This window comes from Nicotiana attenuata, unplaced genomic scaffold (assembly GCF_001879085.1).
Source record: "Nicotiana attenuata strain UT unplaced genomic scaffold, NIATTr2, whole genome shotgun sequence".
Taxonomy (NCBI): domain Eukaryota; kingdom Viridiplantae; phylum Streptophyta; class Magnoliopsida; order Solanales; family Solanaceae; genus Nicotiana; species Nicotiana attenuata.
In genome coordinates this window covers 300,106-317,658 of record NW_017670747.1, presented here as the reverse complement: position 1 = coordinate 317,658, position 17,553 = coordinate 300,106, and the positions used below count along the sequence as shown (strand labels likewise).

The following is a 17,553-nucleotide window of genomic DNA, read 5'->3' as shown; positions in this document are numbered from 1 at the left end:
TCCCCTTCGCATATTGTATGGTTGGACTACGGGACGGTAGTCTCGGGAGATCCTTTGGATTTACATATGTGATGGACTACGGAATGGTATCCCGGGAGATCCACTGGACAGTTGAGAAAAAGGATTACAGGACGGTATCCTGGGAGATCCTCATTGTTTTCACTGGTATTGAGCTGTACATATTCCATGTTAATTTTGTTCTTTGTGTAGTTGTTATTGCCTTGTTTAACCTGTCTTATCTCACTGCTGTACTCATTATTACTGTCAGTTTTTTATACTGTTAATTTATTATTATGTTTTATCTCAGTAGGGCCCTGACCTTCCTCGTCTCTACCCAACCGAGGTTAGGCTTGGCACTTACTGAGTACCGCTGTGGTGTACTCATGCCCCTCCTGCGCATGCTTTTCATGTGCAGATCCAGGTACCTCCACTCAGGTGTACTATCCTCGAGGAGGAGAGATCTAGCGGAGACTTCGAGGTATATCTGCCGCGTCAGCAAACCCGGAGTCTCTATTCTGTTCCAGCTTTAGTGATAACACAAAGGTTGGGAGATCCAAGAACTTGAAGAAAATAAGTTGATGAAATGCGGAAGTAGCAAAGAAATGCAAGCGGAGCAAGAAAAATAAACTAGATATGTTGAAATTCAAGGAAAGGTCCAAGAACCCCGAGATTATGTTAATCTAGATTTTGACAAGATCCTAATGACAACAAGTTGGTTATGAAACCAATTGCCTTCACTAGAGATAAGCTAATCAAGAACTAGATTCGGATCTTGACTTCTAGTTTGAATAACTTACGACAACAACTAGTAAAAGAAACTAGTCTCCTTCGAAGAATATCAAAAGAAACCAAAGATATCACAAGAAAGAAAACTATCTTACTACCTTAAGCTATGAACTAGTTAGGGTTGCAAGATAAATCTTCAAAGTAAAGTTCACAAATGTTCAAAAGAACTCACAATAATAATATTAATCTTCAATGTCCTCCACAATGGAAGACAAGCCCCCCTTTATATAGTAGTAAAGAAGGAGCTAGTCAAAACTTCAATAAATGAGAATTATATTCCCTAGAAGCATAGAAGACTACCCACACTAAGACCAATGTATTCAACATACACATACACCAATGCAAGTCAACATAGATTAAAACAACTATTAAATATATATTCTAGAAACTATTTTTGGGCTTATTTGGGCTGCTGAAAATTCCTCTCTTTTGGGGCATATTTGGGCCTCATTCATCTCCTCTTGGACTTTAATTTGGGCCTCAAAATAGTTGTAAGACTTGGGCCAAAGATCCTCCTTGTGCTGGACCTCTTCTTCTATTATAAGACACTTTTAAATTGCCAATTGAAGCCCATTAAGCTTGTCTTGAAATTTCTTTGTTTGAGACCTTGTCATGGGCCTTCTTGGAGCTTTCAGAGCTTCATCCTTCTCCTTTAATGATGTTGAGCTGCCATGAATGCTATCATTTAGTAGTTAATCTATCCTTTTCTTTCAGTTGTTTAGACATTCTGGAGTTAGAGCAGCACATTACGTTTCTATTAGCCTGTGGTTCCCGTGAGTTTCCGGGTTTTGGGATGAGATTTTAGACTTCCGCGATTTATTTTTGAGTTGTATATGCCAGGTGGCACTTATATACCGTTTTCTTCTAGTTTTGCTTAATTTAATTAAATGTTTCCGCAAGTTATATTAACTTCCGTATTGTTAGGCTTACCTAGTTATAGGAACTAGGTGCCATCACGACATGTTCATGAAGGGTGAACTGGGGTCGTGGCATAGAGACGAGAGGTCGACTTCGACACTTACTAGTGGTCCAATAATATAGTAAATCGAGGGTTTTTATAAAAAATGGTTGTAACTCAATAGCATGAAGCACGTAAACAATTCTCTTATTCGTAGGAAAATTTCCAAATTAGTTTTCATCATTTATACATTTATTCTCAATCCGGGGAAGTAATATCCTCATTTATAAATATCAAGGCAAGCAATACAAGCATGCGTAAATCATGCCGAGTACGTACGGCCCGATCCAATAATATTTAAACTGTGCACTGCCAGAGGCTCGAATGGCGCGAACCATAGATGCATCTATTACCCCGCTCACGAATCATACATGCGACACGGTCAAACATAAATAAACAATCACTCCGCTCGTGAATCATACATGTGATGCAGGTACACATAGAAACACACATTCAAACAGTCAATCAAAACTTCATCAGGGAGACAATTATTCAAGGAAGTATCAATTTCTCTTTTACAAGTCGAGAAAACGAAGCTTACTCTTTTAGAAAATCATTTACCACATTGATGCAATTAAAGCAATTTAAATTGTCAATAAGGTTGCAATTATTACAAGTAAAGCATGTTTTTGGGTCCTATACTATCCGGACTTAAGCATAATAGTAGCTACGCACGGGCTCTCGTCACTTCGTGCGTACGTAGCCCCCACACATAGAAGCACATATCCAATCAATTCACCTATGGGGACAATTACCTCTTACAAGGTTAGAAAGGAGACTCACCTCGCTCCGAAGTTCCAAAACCGGCTTCGAAGCCCTTCTGACGACTCAAATAGATGCACAACGCTCCAAAACTAGCCAATAAATGAAAAAATCCATAAACATATACTCTAATACTCACAACAATTCAATTTAGATAAATTCCTAACTCCGTTTAAAAAGTTGACAAAATCTCCTTCGGGCCCACGGGCCCGGATTTCGAAAAACTCACAAAATCCGACAACCCATTCCGATACGAGTTCAACCATACCAATTTTACCAAATTCCGATAACAACTTGACCTCCAAATCTGAATTTTCGTTCTTGAAAAGTTTTGCAAAAATCTTGATTTCTTCCATTTAAATCCGAAATAAATGATAAATATAACCATAGAATCATGAAGTATAATTATTTTCGGATATAGAACACTTACCCCAATCCATATTGTGAAAATCGCCTCAAAAATCGCTTCAATCCGAGCTCCATAGCTCCAAATATGTTAAACATGGTTGAAACCTCGAAATATAGCTTCTGCCTAGGTATTTACTCTTCGCGATCGTGGAAAATACTTCGCAATCGCGCATCACAACATTTCTCAGCCCAAAATTTTCCCTTCACGATCGCGGAAAAGGCTTCGCGATCGCGAAGAACAAATGCCCAGCTCTTTGATAACTGTGATTTTGACACGTTTTATGCCCATACTTGCCTATGCTTTATGTATGATTTGCCATAAAATATATTCAGAATGCTTATAAGTTGCGCTTGATCGCAGGTTTGAGCAACAAGGTGACGAACGTCAAGAATCGGCTCGAAACGGAGTGGAACCTGCTAAGTGTCAAAGATCATGAAAGCATGGATATTCAGAACTTGGTGCGGACCGCACCATCATGTCATGCGGCCGCACCACTGAAGTTCAGAGAGTGGCATTCTCAGCTCCAACCAATGCGGCCGCGCTGCAAGTTCACGCGGTCCGCACCACTGAAGTTCAGAGAGTTGGCATTCTCAGTCCTAGCTCATGTGGCCGCACTACAAGTTCACGCGGTCCGCACCTCAAAAGTTCAGAGACCATCACAAGCCACTCATGCGGCCGCACTTCATCATTGTGCGGTCCGCGTCAACATCTTCAGAAAGCAAGTCTCATAAGTAAAGCAACCCAGTGCGGCCGCGTGTCATCATCGTGCGGACCGCACAGACCCCGCAGGGGTATTTTTATCCGGTTTTTCTTAACTTAGTATAAATAGAATATTTGCCATTTTTAGGGGACAGATTAGATAGAGAAGAGCTGCTGCACTCGTGAGACAAAAGTCTTAGCCTATTTTGGGCATTTTTCATTGTGTTTAACGTGGATTCTTGTAGTTTTACCTTCTAGTTAATTAATATGTTCATTTTATCTATTTCTCCTTCAATTTCTGTTGATATTATGGCTAGCTAAACCCATAAGCTAGGGTTGTGGCTCAACCCTAGTGTGGGTAATTAATGGGTATGATTGTTTAATGCTTGAATGATGTTGGGTGTTTGATATTTGGGTTACTTTTATGTTTTCACTTGGATTTGGTGGTTGCAAACACTAAGTCTAGCTTTGTGAGTTTTGACCCTTCTTGAGAAAGAGTGTCTAAGACTCCAAAATTAACCCAACAAGGAATTGGGATGGACCTATGAGAATAGTAGTCCCAATTAACGGGTAAAACCTCGAGAGAGCAATTACCCAACTTGAACCCTAAGTTGCTTGGTTTGTTAGCCTACCCAATTGGTCTCGAGAGAGTCAATTGGGCAAAATCATTTTCTCTACCGAGAGGTGTGAGAGTGAGTGCTATCGTGCAACAGTTATATCATAAGCCCCATAATCATCATTCTCGTATTAGGAATCTCTACCCGTTAGTTGACTACCTAGGTAAATGCCACGACCCTAGTGTTGTTCTCTATCTTGCATACAACCGAGACTTGATATTTTAGCATAATTTAGTTATAATTAGTAGTTGTTAAATTTTAGTTGATAATCACAAAGAAAAACCCAAAAAAATGATAGAAGATCAATTAGAAGCAAACTCGCATTTCTAGGCTAAACAAATATCCAACTCCCTTCCTAGCTCCCTGTGGAAATTGACCCCGATACCACTATTGGGTAAAAGTTAGCGCCCACTCTTCCTAAGGTTGAGTCTGCTGCGACCTAATCACTCTTCCAGACAGTCTCTAGTATAATGGTCATAACTTTTTGTACAAAACTCCAAATTATAAATGGTTTAACTTTTTGAAAACTAGACTCCAAGACTAAAACCTTCATTCTTCGCTCATTTCCCAGTTCCTTATAGATTACAAGATATAAGCTTCCAAAGTCAGCCCTATGCAACACAAATTTCTTCTTCGCAATTTCCAAACTCTTCCCAGATAGGCTGTAGTGTACCACTCATCACTTTGTACACAGCTTCAAATACCAAATGGTTTAATTTTCTGAAAACTAAACACAAAGGGCTACAACTTTTATTTTTCGATCATCTCCAAATCCCTTATAGATTGCAAGATACAAGCTTTCAAAGTCAGGTCAGTGCAGCAGAAACTTTCCTCTACGCGATCGCGATAGGCCTTCCGCGATCGCGAATCACTGGCCATTTTCTCCCACTTTACTCATTGCTATCGCGACCCATACCCCACGATCGCGTAGCATACTGCTGTAGCCAAAAACCAGCAGCTAAAAATGGCCTAGAAATGATCCGAAAGTTTTTCTCTATAATTTTAATCTCTCGTGCTGTGTGGTGAAAAGGGAGAAAGGAAAAAGATGTAAGAACTACAGATGCTAACCGTGTCAAACATTCGGCTCTCCGCTGTTGAGAATATGATAGTACATGCATTCGTAATTTTCTATTTTCTCTGTTACCTCCGGAGGATGCATAAGAAACCAAAGACACAATCCAATTTATTGAAGAATTTTGTCATACACCTTGGCGACAAACAATTTTTTATTTAAGAAATCAGATTGAGGTCATGAAAATAGAGAAACGAAAGTGGTCGCTAGCTTCAGCACAAATACCAACTATATGGAAATATACAACACTGAAAATCTATTAGCAGTACATATACTTACCTTTATTTTACAATAACAAAGTCCTGCAAGAATAAAGAAGCAGAACCCCTCAAATTCAACAATAGGATAAATTCTTAAACCTTAGTGACTCGAGTATCTAAGAGGCTTTGCATGTCATCAAACACGAATGGTGCAAAAGAAAAGGCTTACTTTAAATTATCAAGAGAGACATGTCCATTGAGCGTACCATTCTTGACCCCTTCTTGACCTTATTCGCTACAAATGCTCTTTCCTTAATTAACTCTGAAACTGAACAAATATCAATTTAATTATATACAACAGCAGAAAAAAAAAACTAAAAAATCTAACTGAATTGAAATTAACGCAAAATAAAACCTGAATTGAGCACACAAAAAAGATACCTAGTTATGTATTATCAGTAAAATTCATTGATCAAAGGCATCAGCGAGGAAGATCAAGAGAGAAGAAAGCTGACTATGAAGAAGAATAGCGAAATAAGGATTAGTGTATGCGGTGGGTTCAATTAAAAAAGCCATGTAGAGTTTACACTAAAATGACTAAAATATCCCTAACTTTACTTTTATTGCCATGAAGTAACCAGGTCGAAAATCTGGCTCTTCTAATATATAGATGGTTATGGCCCGTGCTGGAAATTGTCATTATTTCAGAAGTAAAAGAACCTAACAGAACACCAAGAGCACAGATATGACCTGAAGCGTAGAGAATGTACATATAAGATGACAATTTCCACCAGGAGTATTAACATCAGACAACTTATTAGTGAGAATCATCCTCATAAATGCAATATTCCAAATAGACCGGATACATATTACTTAAAAAAAATATACCTATGAGCAAGTTTCAACTGTTATGCTTCTATCTTTTATTAACCATCATATTACTCTCATATTACTTTATCAGTGAGGTAGCTTCTAAAATAAGACATACCTGCACGATCAAATACAATAAAGATATTGTTAGAGGCTCTTTAATCCAACATGAAAAAGGAAAAAAAATAGATATGCGAACAGACAAGCCCTTACAAATCCTGATCATTTTATTCACATTAACACCATGTTGGGTATGTTTCACCTCTTAATCTGCTGTGGAAGGGAAGATCTCTTAATAATAGAGAAATACAGTCTGAACTCATGGCCTTATTGGATGATCAATAAACTTAAATGAGCATTTACACAACAAAAAAAGTTTACGAATACTATCCAAGGTATAAAGTTTTCGATTGACAAAAGTGACATGTAAGATGGCTATTTCAAATAGATCTTACACACAATTTTACTTTTATATATAAAGAAGACATTCAAACAGGATATGGTTTGTGCTTGGATTGGCAAAATATAAAAACTCATTCTTTAACTTACACAGCAAATTGATAAACTCTAAAATGTATGGTATTCCGATGATCCTTTATAGAAGCACTTGATGCCTCACTGGACCAGACTCAAGACTCAATATTCTTACTGGAAAGAAATATCCTTATTAAATGTGAAGCTGACAACTAATTCTGTATGCATTACGGCATAGTCCAGTTAACATAGTCAAGAAAATTAGCAAAAAATAGTTTTTCTTCTAGCCTCTAAGTTAAAATAATTGCGAAAATAATTTAACTATGTTATTTGGAGGACCCATTCAATAAAATCCATGGTACAAAGCATTCCTATATTTACAGTTATTAGAATAAAGAAACTAAAAGAATGCTTTCCTATCCACCTCCACTCTAAAACACACATCAAGAACCTCCAACCATAAAGATCAAAGTAATTCTTTTTCTTTTGGGATGTACGGAATATCTGCTAGTTAGGGACTAAGAACTATCAAAGTAAAAGTCACAGGCAACAACTATATGCAAATTAAAAGATGTTCAACTGAGCAAGAACAAAAGATGATCATCTGAGCATGGACTTGTAGCTTCAATACTCATCAATACATACAATCAGCAAAATGATATCCAAAATATTGATTCCACATGTTGATTTCTTAATGAGATACGCTGTTTCTAGAAACCGGCCCACAAACCAGATGACTTCTATTTCTGGAAACAAAACAGTTGAGGCATAAACATAAATGCATTAATTAAAAGATAAGGAAAGAGTGTGAGACTTGCATGTCTTCAAGTTTTATCATTCATCAAGTCTAATTCTAAAAGCACTAATGCTTAGCTATTTATACTAGTGCTATTTTAAGTACAAGGAATTCCAAAAATAGCCCTAAAGAGTGACTTATAATGCAAATTAGTCACTTTGGGTAGAACCTACTCCAAGTTCATCCTCTTGCCTCAATTCTTGGTCTTCAAACCATTGGAACACATTGTAATTTCTATGAGACTTCTCTAAAACTCCATCGGATGCTTCAAGCTTCATAATCAACAATTCAAGATCTTGCAATTAGAGAGTCAGAGTATGGATGTAAATTGATCAATCCAGATGACTTCTATTTGATAGAAAAGCTAACAATCGGATTTCAGTCCTTCTCTAAACTATTTGTTTTTTCATTAGATTTGATTACTGGCTTGCATAATGCGTAGACGTGTTAAATATATGAGGCTCTGCCTATTACATTTACTTTGTGGTTCTCCAATTTCTATGTACTCTTTTCACTTTGAACTTTTTGGTTGATTGGTGTTTAACTTGGCTTTGAAGGTACTTTAAAACACCTTCCAGTGGTGTCATTTTTGGAATAGCTGAGGTTGGCTACCAAGTTGGAGACTATAGCTCCAACTCGGGTGAAATAATGAAACAAGATGTGTTCGAAGATACAAACATTTTATTTACTTCTGAAAAGGATTCTACTAGACAATGTATTTATGTCGTTTACACATTGTAGAAAAAGTATCCTATTAACGACAATGATGTACATAGATGGCTTTTTCTTATGGTGTTTTTCTTCACATGTGAAAAATCATTTTTTTGGTAACTTCCATTACATCAGTGTAAAGGTTGTTAGGTGCTAGATGAGTTCTCGCATGAATCGTTGGGAGTACCAGATTTCATTTGCAGAGTGGCATTTGTTGTCCAAAGCTTTTTGTTTCAAGCATTTTGATATGAACTCAATGATGTCACTGATGAACAGCGATAGTGTAATAGCCAACTTAAGGAATTTTTACCTCCTATAGCAAAGGTTAACACCTTATTTATTTTAAATAAATACCATTTTAAAAAATTATATTCTATAGATACCTTTTAATGTTTATAGTAAAATATCTAATTTTGGTTACCTCCTACCCCTAAGCCACCAAATACGCTATTCAGTTACACTATTTTCTTTCTCTCTCTACTTTGATACATGTCATTCTCTTCCCCCATTCCCTGAAAATACGATGCTCAATCTCAAAATTCCTCTCACCCACGTCACCTACCATTAGTCAAAAACCCCACGCTCTCTCCTCTCTCCTCTCTCTCAAGGCGACAATCTGATCTGCTACAGCTGCGCAAACAACTGCCTTTGCAGTTTGGAACTCAAGGACGATGCCTTATTGGATGGCTTGCAAGAAGACATATTTTGATTAGATTCGACAGATATGATGACTATGTTCTTGCAGCGTCTAAATCTTTTAACTACATATCCTTGAATGAGAAAGAAAATAAGTTTAGGATCCAATTTTCTAAGAACAGTTGCAAGAATCATGAAAAAATCGAATTACAGCAAAGCACATTCATGAAAATTAGTTCCAATTTGAAACAAAATATTCAAAACAGTATCTCAATTTCACTTGAATTTCAAATAATGAAACCAAGCTTGGTCGATGTGATATAAGGAAAATGAATGCAACAGGGCAAAACATAATACATAACCAGACAAAGCAATTATGCTACTGCATTCTCAATACGGATGGAACCGTTGGAATGTGCTGCTGACATAGTCTTGAATGACCTTTTGTGCCTTTGGACAGCTCTTGGCAGAGAAATAAAATCGCAATTGCGCTTGTTCAGAGTCTACGATTTCAAGGAAAGAGTGAGACTTGCATGTCTTCAAGTTTGTCATTCATCAAGTCTAATTCTAAAGGCACTAATGCTTAGCTATTTACTATTGCGATTTTAGGTACATGGAATTCCTAAAATAGCCCTAAAGAGTGACTTATAATGCAAATTAGCCACTTTAGGTAGAACCTACTCCAAGTTCATCCTCTTGCCTCAATTCTTGGTCTTCAAACCATTGAAACACATTGTAATGTGTATGAGACTTCTCTAAAACTCCTTCGGATGCTTCAAGCTTCATAATCAACAATCCAAGATCTTGCAACTCCTTTGCTTGGCTTCTTGTGAATGGTCTAGATGAAGTAGGTGAATGTCGGGGTGTATCAATTATTCATAATACGATGATGCCTACATCCAGAAAGACGATTGGTAAGAGATATAGCTGTGGAAGAATTAAGTCAGAGGAAACTCGATTTATGCATCATGCTTATGATGAATAAATGTAAGGTCTTCAGTAGATCGTGTATGTATAAGCTTCTTCATAATGAGCCTTAAGGCAAGTATACCTATCCACCAATTTGGTGAAAAGCAATGAGAGACTTCGAAGATAGATACAAGTTTCAACAAGTAAAAGAAGCAAGGTAAAGAAGGGAACGAGGTGCTTAGTGAAGATGATCAATATCTACAACTCAGGAAAAGAGATATAAGAATTTTGACATTCCTTCGACGATAACAGAGGTATGCACAATTGGCCACACCGATCTCGGTTATGCCCTATGGGAGCTAGCAGATATGGCTTAAGACAGGACGGAAGTATCAGGATCCGGTTGGGGTTAGAATAACCCAAAATGGCGAATGGATTGTTTGGGTTAGTTGATACTTCCGAAGAATATTACAGAGGTGATAATAAATCTCCTTGTGAGACACCTAGATGGCACTCTAAAATAGTACAGCTAGATATGAGTACTACAAAGATAGGCACTGGAAGCCTGGAAGGGATAAATATTATCTCATTATAGCTCTCGTCCCTAGTATAGAGAGAATGTTAGGCAATCCGAAGAGCATGGATGGAGCAAAAGGGAGCTAAAAGCAAAAAGAATATCTTATGGCAGTTTTCATAATAAAGTAATAGACAGAAATGATAGCAGGGGGATAAGAAGAGTTAATAAAGCGTTATGAGTATAGGCTATAAAGTCATATCCTCAATTTAAGAAATAAGTTCGTGACTCCAATGCCATTACCAGAAGGGAGAGTTAATCTCCAGAGTAATAGAAATCAGTATGGGCTGGTGAACTTGATAAACTAAATATGAACCAGATTGCGTTCCGGCGATAATAGAATGGACCACAGAAAAAGATTCATGAGGAATTCAGAGAATGGTCATTCAGGAAGAGGCTTCCCGAAAAGTAAGCAATGTGAGCAAAGTTACACTAGGTGTTTCCCTCGTGAGTAAGGAAATTTATTATCCTTGGTACAGAAGGATTATCGCAAGGCGAGTGAGGGTTATCGATGATGTGAAAAAACGCCAAAGATGAAGAGGTAAAACATCTATAGGTAGATCGTCGTAGCTCGAAATCCTAGCACTCCCCTAAAGGGGGGAATATGGAGATATGTGACAAAAGTGGTATAAGTGGTTCAGTAACTATGGAATGGTCAAGGGAGAAAGCGATAAAAATGAGAAAGGAACGAGATTGCACTTACTCAAATCCTACTGATATGCTACGTTTTCGGAACAATATGCAAACGCGACGTCAAGAAGAGGAAGTAAGGGTTCCTGCCCGGATATTATTGATTAATAAGGAGCCAGTGCGAGAGGTAAGTTAAGACAAAGGAAATAACCCAAGAAAAATTACGCGGAATATTGATACAGGAATGGGCCAACGAGTAGTTAGTAGTTGATTTAGGAAGAGCTAGCTAGGACTAGACAAGAGGATACAAACAAATCAACATATCGTGCAAGATAAACAAAGGGAACCCCAACATGGGGAATTCAGCCTCGCAGTTATGACATCGTGATCCTTGAGAAATATTCAGATAGGAGTTGGGGGTAGATAAAGATAAAGTATGAGTGTTACGGAAATAAAAGAGAGTTCCACTGGGAAGTCAGTCACAATATTAGTTCAGAAGCAACCCTACAGGCACAAGGGCGTGGAGATAAGTAACTACGGGTAATTATAGGCGAGGAAGAACATCAAAATTTCGTCAAGCATACGATGTGATAAGCTTACAGCTTTACAAGAGTCTGAGGATCCTCCCTAAATACTACAATGAAGGACTAGCTGAGGAAATAAGGAAAAAGGATTCAACCTAAACATGGTAACTCAAAGGAGAAAAAAAACTTGTAACAACGGTCTCACAACAACATTGTATGCACCCCATAAGAAAGTGGCACCTATCATCAGTATGTGTGGGCACTAAGATAAACCAAGTATACATGCAACAAGTTGCAAAATGACCGGGAAAAGCAATTGCTCGCACTTAAAGAAAGTTGAGAGGAATTATTCAATCAACGACCAGAGATAATTACATTATGAATGCACCTAAGATTTTGGAGTATTATGCAGCATATATGATTGACAATCATACACCCGTCGAAGACTCTGGTATAAGTTAAAAGAAATAAATGAGTCCATTTTATAGACGATTGAATTGTTAGATGATGGTATCATGAATATTCCATAGCTTCCATGAAAGGCTAAAGTAATAACTAATGCCATGAGCCGCAGATCGGAAGATAGCTTAAGCCTACATAAAGGTTGATCAGAGGGAAGAGGAAACTAAAGAGTTACACCAACTAAGTAAATCAGGAGTCTGATTATTGGACCCAAAAAATTATAGACCTCATGATTGAGAACATTACAGGATCTGATCATTGGACCCAGAAAATTATAGACCTCATGATTGAGAACATTACAGGATCACTCTTAAATATTAGAGGCACAAGAGAGATAGTACAGTAGCCATATCTATAAGGGCATCAAAAGAATACCAGCCTCATAAGAAGTCAGTATGAAGCTCTCACCGGATTATGTATACACCAGATGTGCAAGTATGATAATAAGGCTTCAAGTTATGGATGTGAATTATACCTATGTGGAAGGAAGGTCATGAAAGAGATACAAGATGTGATGTAAGATTTTAAGGTAATTAAGGTAAATGTGAATAACGTGCGCGATACTCAAATGTAGGAGGTTGTGAATAGTCCATGCTTTGGATAGAAAGCTAGAAGCGCAGGGATTCAGTATCCAGGAATGATAGCGGCAGCGTCAGTGGCATGTCTTCCAGCCTACGGTTTCTAGGTATCGAGGAGGCTAATTAAGAGTATAAAGAAGATTTAGGAACGTTATGATGTATCGCTCGATGATCCAGAATGACATAAGAAAATCTATGATGCAAGCAAATTGAAAGGTTGCGAGTAATATAAATAGATATGTGTAGGTCGAAAGCTATTATATGGTAAGACGACAAAGTTCTAGAAGTCAGGAATAAGGATAAGAAAGGGCGAGTGAGAAGGTGAAGAGGATGGATAAGTCCTCACGATTAAGCCCATGAAAAACAAGAAGAGCTGATGGTTTCCCTAACCTATAGAAAGCTCAGTATAGCCTGAGTGGACTCAAAGGAGTCTAAAACTAGTAGCAGTTGAAGAGATGGCAACCCTGGTAGTAGAATGAGGGTATGATTGTGATAGATAAAGGATGGCATTTAAGCCTTCGATTGAGTAATGACTCAAAGAGGATTTCATGAATTGTACAGGATTAAAATACCCATGTAAGGTGAATCATATTGGGATGCTATAAAATGCGGTTATGAAAGTATAGTATCTCTCCTAGGTGGATCTATCTAATTACTCCAGTGTCCCCGATGGGACGTGAGCCCTAGCGGTAGTTTTACATAAGAGATCAAGTAATCAGTGGTAGATGATAGATCAACATTAAGGTGAATCAACAGTGGACGGACAAGACTCACAAAGTATGAGGTGAGATTAGGCCGCCATTCTTAAGATGAACAAGTAATGAGAAAACATTAAAGGACTTAGATTTATACATATGGGATAAGCAACGAAAGTAACCAGGAGTTCGGTAGCAGGCCTCAGTAACGATAAATCAAATTAAGAGTTGTGGTATAGTATGACCTACCTAGATGCAGTAAAGCCATACAAATGGATAAGCGGATCTATGAAATGAGGTATAACAATATTCGTAAGTTCGACAAAGTACCGAGCGAAGAACTTCAAATTACCTACAGATGCCCAGAGGGACATTTTATCAAGCTTTGTATATGTTTGCAAAGTGAAGCCTAGAGATTGGCTAAAAGCTGGAGGAAAGAGGAGAGAAGAGTCACATAGGTGCACATACAAGGAAAAAGTCATACAGGCTGCATGACAGAAGGTAGCAAGAGTTACGAGATTGAAAAAATTCCGACCACAGACCGTGGTATGAGAAAGAGGCCTAAAGGGGGGAAAGCGGGCATTTAGGTTTATTCAAAGAACAGTTGCCTAAATGGCTAGAAGAATATTAAAGTATTCACAAGAGCTATGAGTTATGAGAATGATAAGTGCATCAGTCAACATTCGAGCATGAATGTTCCAAAGGGGGGAATGATGTCACACCCCATGTTTTCGTACGTAAAAGTATGCCATAAGTTAATTGATGTAAGCTCGGAAATGAGACATTACATCCCGCATTTTCGAACGTTAAAGTTTCGTCGTAAGTTCGGAATGAGATTATTTTGGGATTGTAAGTATTATGCTATTTCAAACAAGTGATAAGTAAATTCGTGAAGGTGAGAGGTTAAGTAAATCGAAGAAGATGAATTCCGTCAAAGTTTGTCATGTTGGGATAAAATACGGCTCGAGCTAAAATACACGATATTAATGGACTAGTGTCATACAAGGTACAACATGACCATGATAGTAAGGTGTACAAAAGATACTAAACGTGAGTGGATAAGTTTAAGTAGTTGGAGATAATTCCTAATTATGTGGGTAATTGGATAATTATTGGGAGATTAACAATTAAGTAAGATCATTGGTGGATAATTATTGGATAAGGATATCCTCCCAAAATGTGGCAGCAGCATAAGAGTCTTTAAGTGACTCTTAGATCACCTTGCTAGGTGTCACTTTGAAAGTGATTCTTGGCTAAGCCATAAAAAGCTCTAAATCCACAAAGTATATGAAAAGGGGTAACGTTTCTTAGGCTCTTGCTACCTTACTGTTGTCCTGTTGGTGCGGGCATTATATTTATTTTTTTTGTTTCTTGTGAATTGCACTGTATGCCAGCCATCTTCTTGAGCTAGTGACATGCTTTGGTTGTTATCTTTAGGAAGGTCCATACAACTGGCAGATGGCTGAATATCACCGTCAATTTTGTATGAGCAAATTTTTTTTGCATGGCCAATCTACCACATTGTTTGCATAAGTATTGATCTGCTTCGTAATGAATATGTTATTTGTGTGTTCCAATATGAATAAAATTCACAGATGGTTCCTCCATTGGAAGTTCTATGCATAATCTGGCATATCTCCCTCGTAAAAAAGATGATGTGCATGCATCCACTTTTAGTAATCTTCTTATTGGCTCCTCCAATTTTTGAAGTATTAAACCATCATAAAATTCAGTAGGTAGCTGAGGGAGTCTTATTCATATTGCTGTGAAATTTTGTACAGCACCTTTGTATTGAAAGAAAACTTCCATAGATAAAGTATGGTCCCTTTTCGAGAATTTGGTTCACACTTTCTTCTTTTTTTGTAATTTAACGGTAAAGCAGTCATTTCCAAGATCTATAAGAGGAAAATTTTCTTTTATTCTCCATATATCCTGAATTTTTCGTTTCAATAATTGATGAAGAATTCTTTTTCCTTGAAGCTTTATTATTAGCGAGAATCTCCATGGGTGGTATATTCTCTGCTTGTCTTCCAAAGATATAGGGATAGTAATGGGTATTTACTGCTGTCGTTTATGGGTGGGAAATTCATATCACGATCTTGAATATCCATATGCATACGTAGGGTAGGAGATGGTGAAGGGTCTGTGGTAATAATGTGTCCTTTGAAATGTCCAATGCATACTGCTCTTTCTTATGGCAGGAATTGATAGTGTCAGATGGTTTTGGGGGAATTTGTAGTTGAACTTGCTCAGTAGTTATGGTAGACATTGGGGGAGTTATTGATGGGGATTAAATGTGTTTCAGGAAGTTTTAGAGAGAAGGGAGACGTTCTCTCTCTAAAATGAGTAGAAGAAAGGGTCTATTTTTTTATATACGATTGTAGTGTCATTTGGAAGCTTCTTTCATGTGTTAAATTAAAGATCTTTTTTCAAAGGTATATCATTTTAGTATTCTCTCCGACCCAATTTGTTTGATACAGTTAAGATTTTAAATTTTTTAATGACCGCGTATTCGGATGTAAAATATTTTAACTCTTTTTCTAAATAAAATTACATATTTGAAAAACTATATAAAAAGTATTATAAATCACAATAATTAACAATTTAAACTATTCAAACGGCATATGAAAAAATCCTGGTCATCAAAGAAGTACTCGTTTGCCTCTCATCAAAATTTGAACTGTGTATCAAATAAATTGGGGTTGAGGGAGTATATAATTTTAACGTGTTGATATTTTCTTTGGAGTTCATAATCACGATTACAACAACAACAGACCTAGTGTAATCTCACAAGTGCGGTCTGGGGAGCGTATGTACGCAGACCTTACCCCACCTTCAAGAAGGCAGAGAGGCTGTTTTAAAGCCTCGACTTAGGAAAGATAAAAGGAAGGGCAGCAGCAATGACACCAATTCTAAGACGAAGCAAAAATACAAAGATATAAAACTAAAACTGAGTATTATAATCAGAAGGCCGAAACGAAAGCAACGACAAGTAAATATAAATCAAGGCATACGAAAATATATACATAATGCTAACTCATGTATTAATTAAAGCTACTGTGACAACGCTAGGCGACCTATTCTAATCCTTTATCTAAGATTCTCAACCTCCACACCTTCCTATTCTTGGTCATGTCTTCAATGAGTTGGAGCTACGTCATATCATGCCTAATCACCTTCCCCTAATACTTCTTCGACCTACCTCTATCTCTTCGGATAATTAAAAAGTTAAAACATGCTAAAATACTGAAATGGATTCAAGATTGAAGTTAATAGATTTGACGTCATTTTATAATGTTATAGGGCGAATGTAATTACAAGAGCAAAAGACAAAGAAATGTGATTTTCGGAAAACAAGGAAGAATAGAATGATAGATTGACCATCTATTTGGACAAAATCATTGCCACCAAACCTAAGTAGGTGTTAAATTAATGGATAGTGAAATTTATAACGATAAATTGTGGTAGATTTTCGCTTAGTCTCATAGCTTCTATGCTAGCAATGCTTGGAATTATTCAAAGATTTTATATGTCATTATTATACATAAGATAAGGTCACACTAAGCTCCGGCTAGAACACTTATGCAAAACTGCATCGTTCCTTTTGCCAATTCTACCAACTAACAACAACAAGTTGAGATGGCCGAGTTGGTCTAAGGCGCCAGATTAAGGTTCTGGTCCGAAAGGGCGTGGGTTCAAATCCCACTCTCAACAACGAACTTTTTATCTTTTGTCATAATTGTTCCATATTTGTTTACATGATTAGCACTTTAGGAGTCAGCAACCTCATATAACTATTTTTTTTACCTTGTGTCAAAATCCCACTCTCAACAACGAACTTTTTATCTTTTGTGCTCTTATATAATTGTTCCATATTTGTTTACATGATTAGCACTTTAGGAGCCAGCAACCTCATATAACTATTTTTTTTACCTTGTGTCAAAATAATATCTAAATCCATTCGTCCAGTCCAATTGCAAGTCTAATAGCCTGTTTGGCCAAACTGCAAAAATCAACTTATTTTGAGAAGACAATAAACTTTTTTTCTTTTGTGCTCTTAGATAATTGTTCCATATTTGTTTACATGATTAGCACTTTAGCAACCAGCAACCTCATATAACTATTTTTTTGACCACTCTCAACAATGAATTTTTTGTTATAAATAGAATTTTATTTATGGTGAATGTCTAT

The 17,553-nt window shown here is 37.1% G+C and overlaps 1 non-coding gene across 1 annotated transcript; it reads left to right on the top strand.

Annotated features, from left to right (window-relative positions):
* The first annotated feature begins 16,995 nt into the window (after positions 1–16,995).
* Positions 16,996–17,076, top strand: TRNAL-AAG. The gene has a single exon. It is a non-coding gene; the product is annotated as a tRNA-Leu (tRNA).
* Positions 17,077–17,553: the final 477 nt, after the last annotated feature.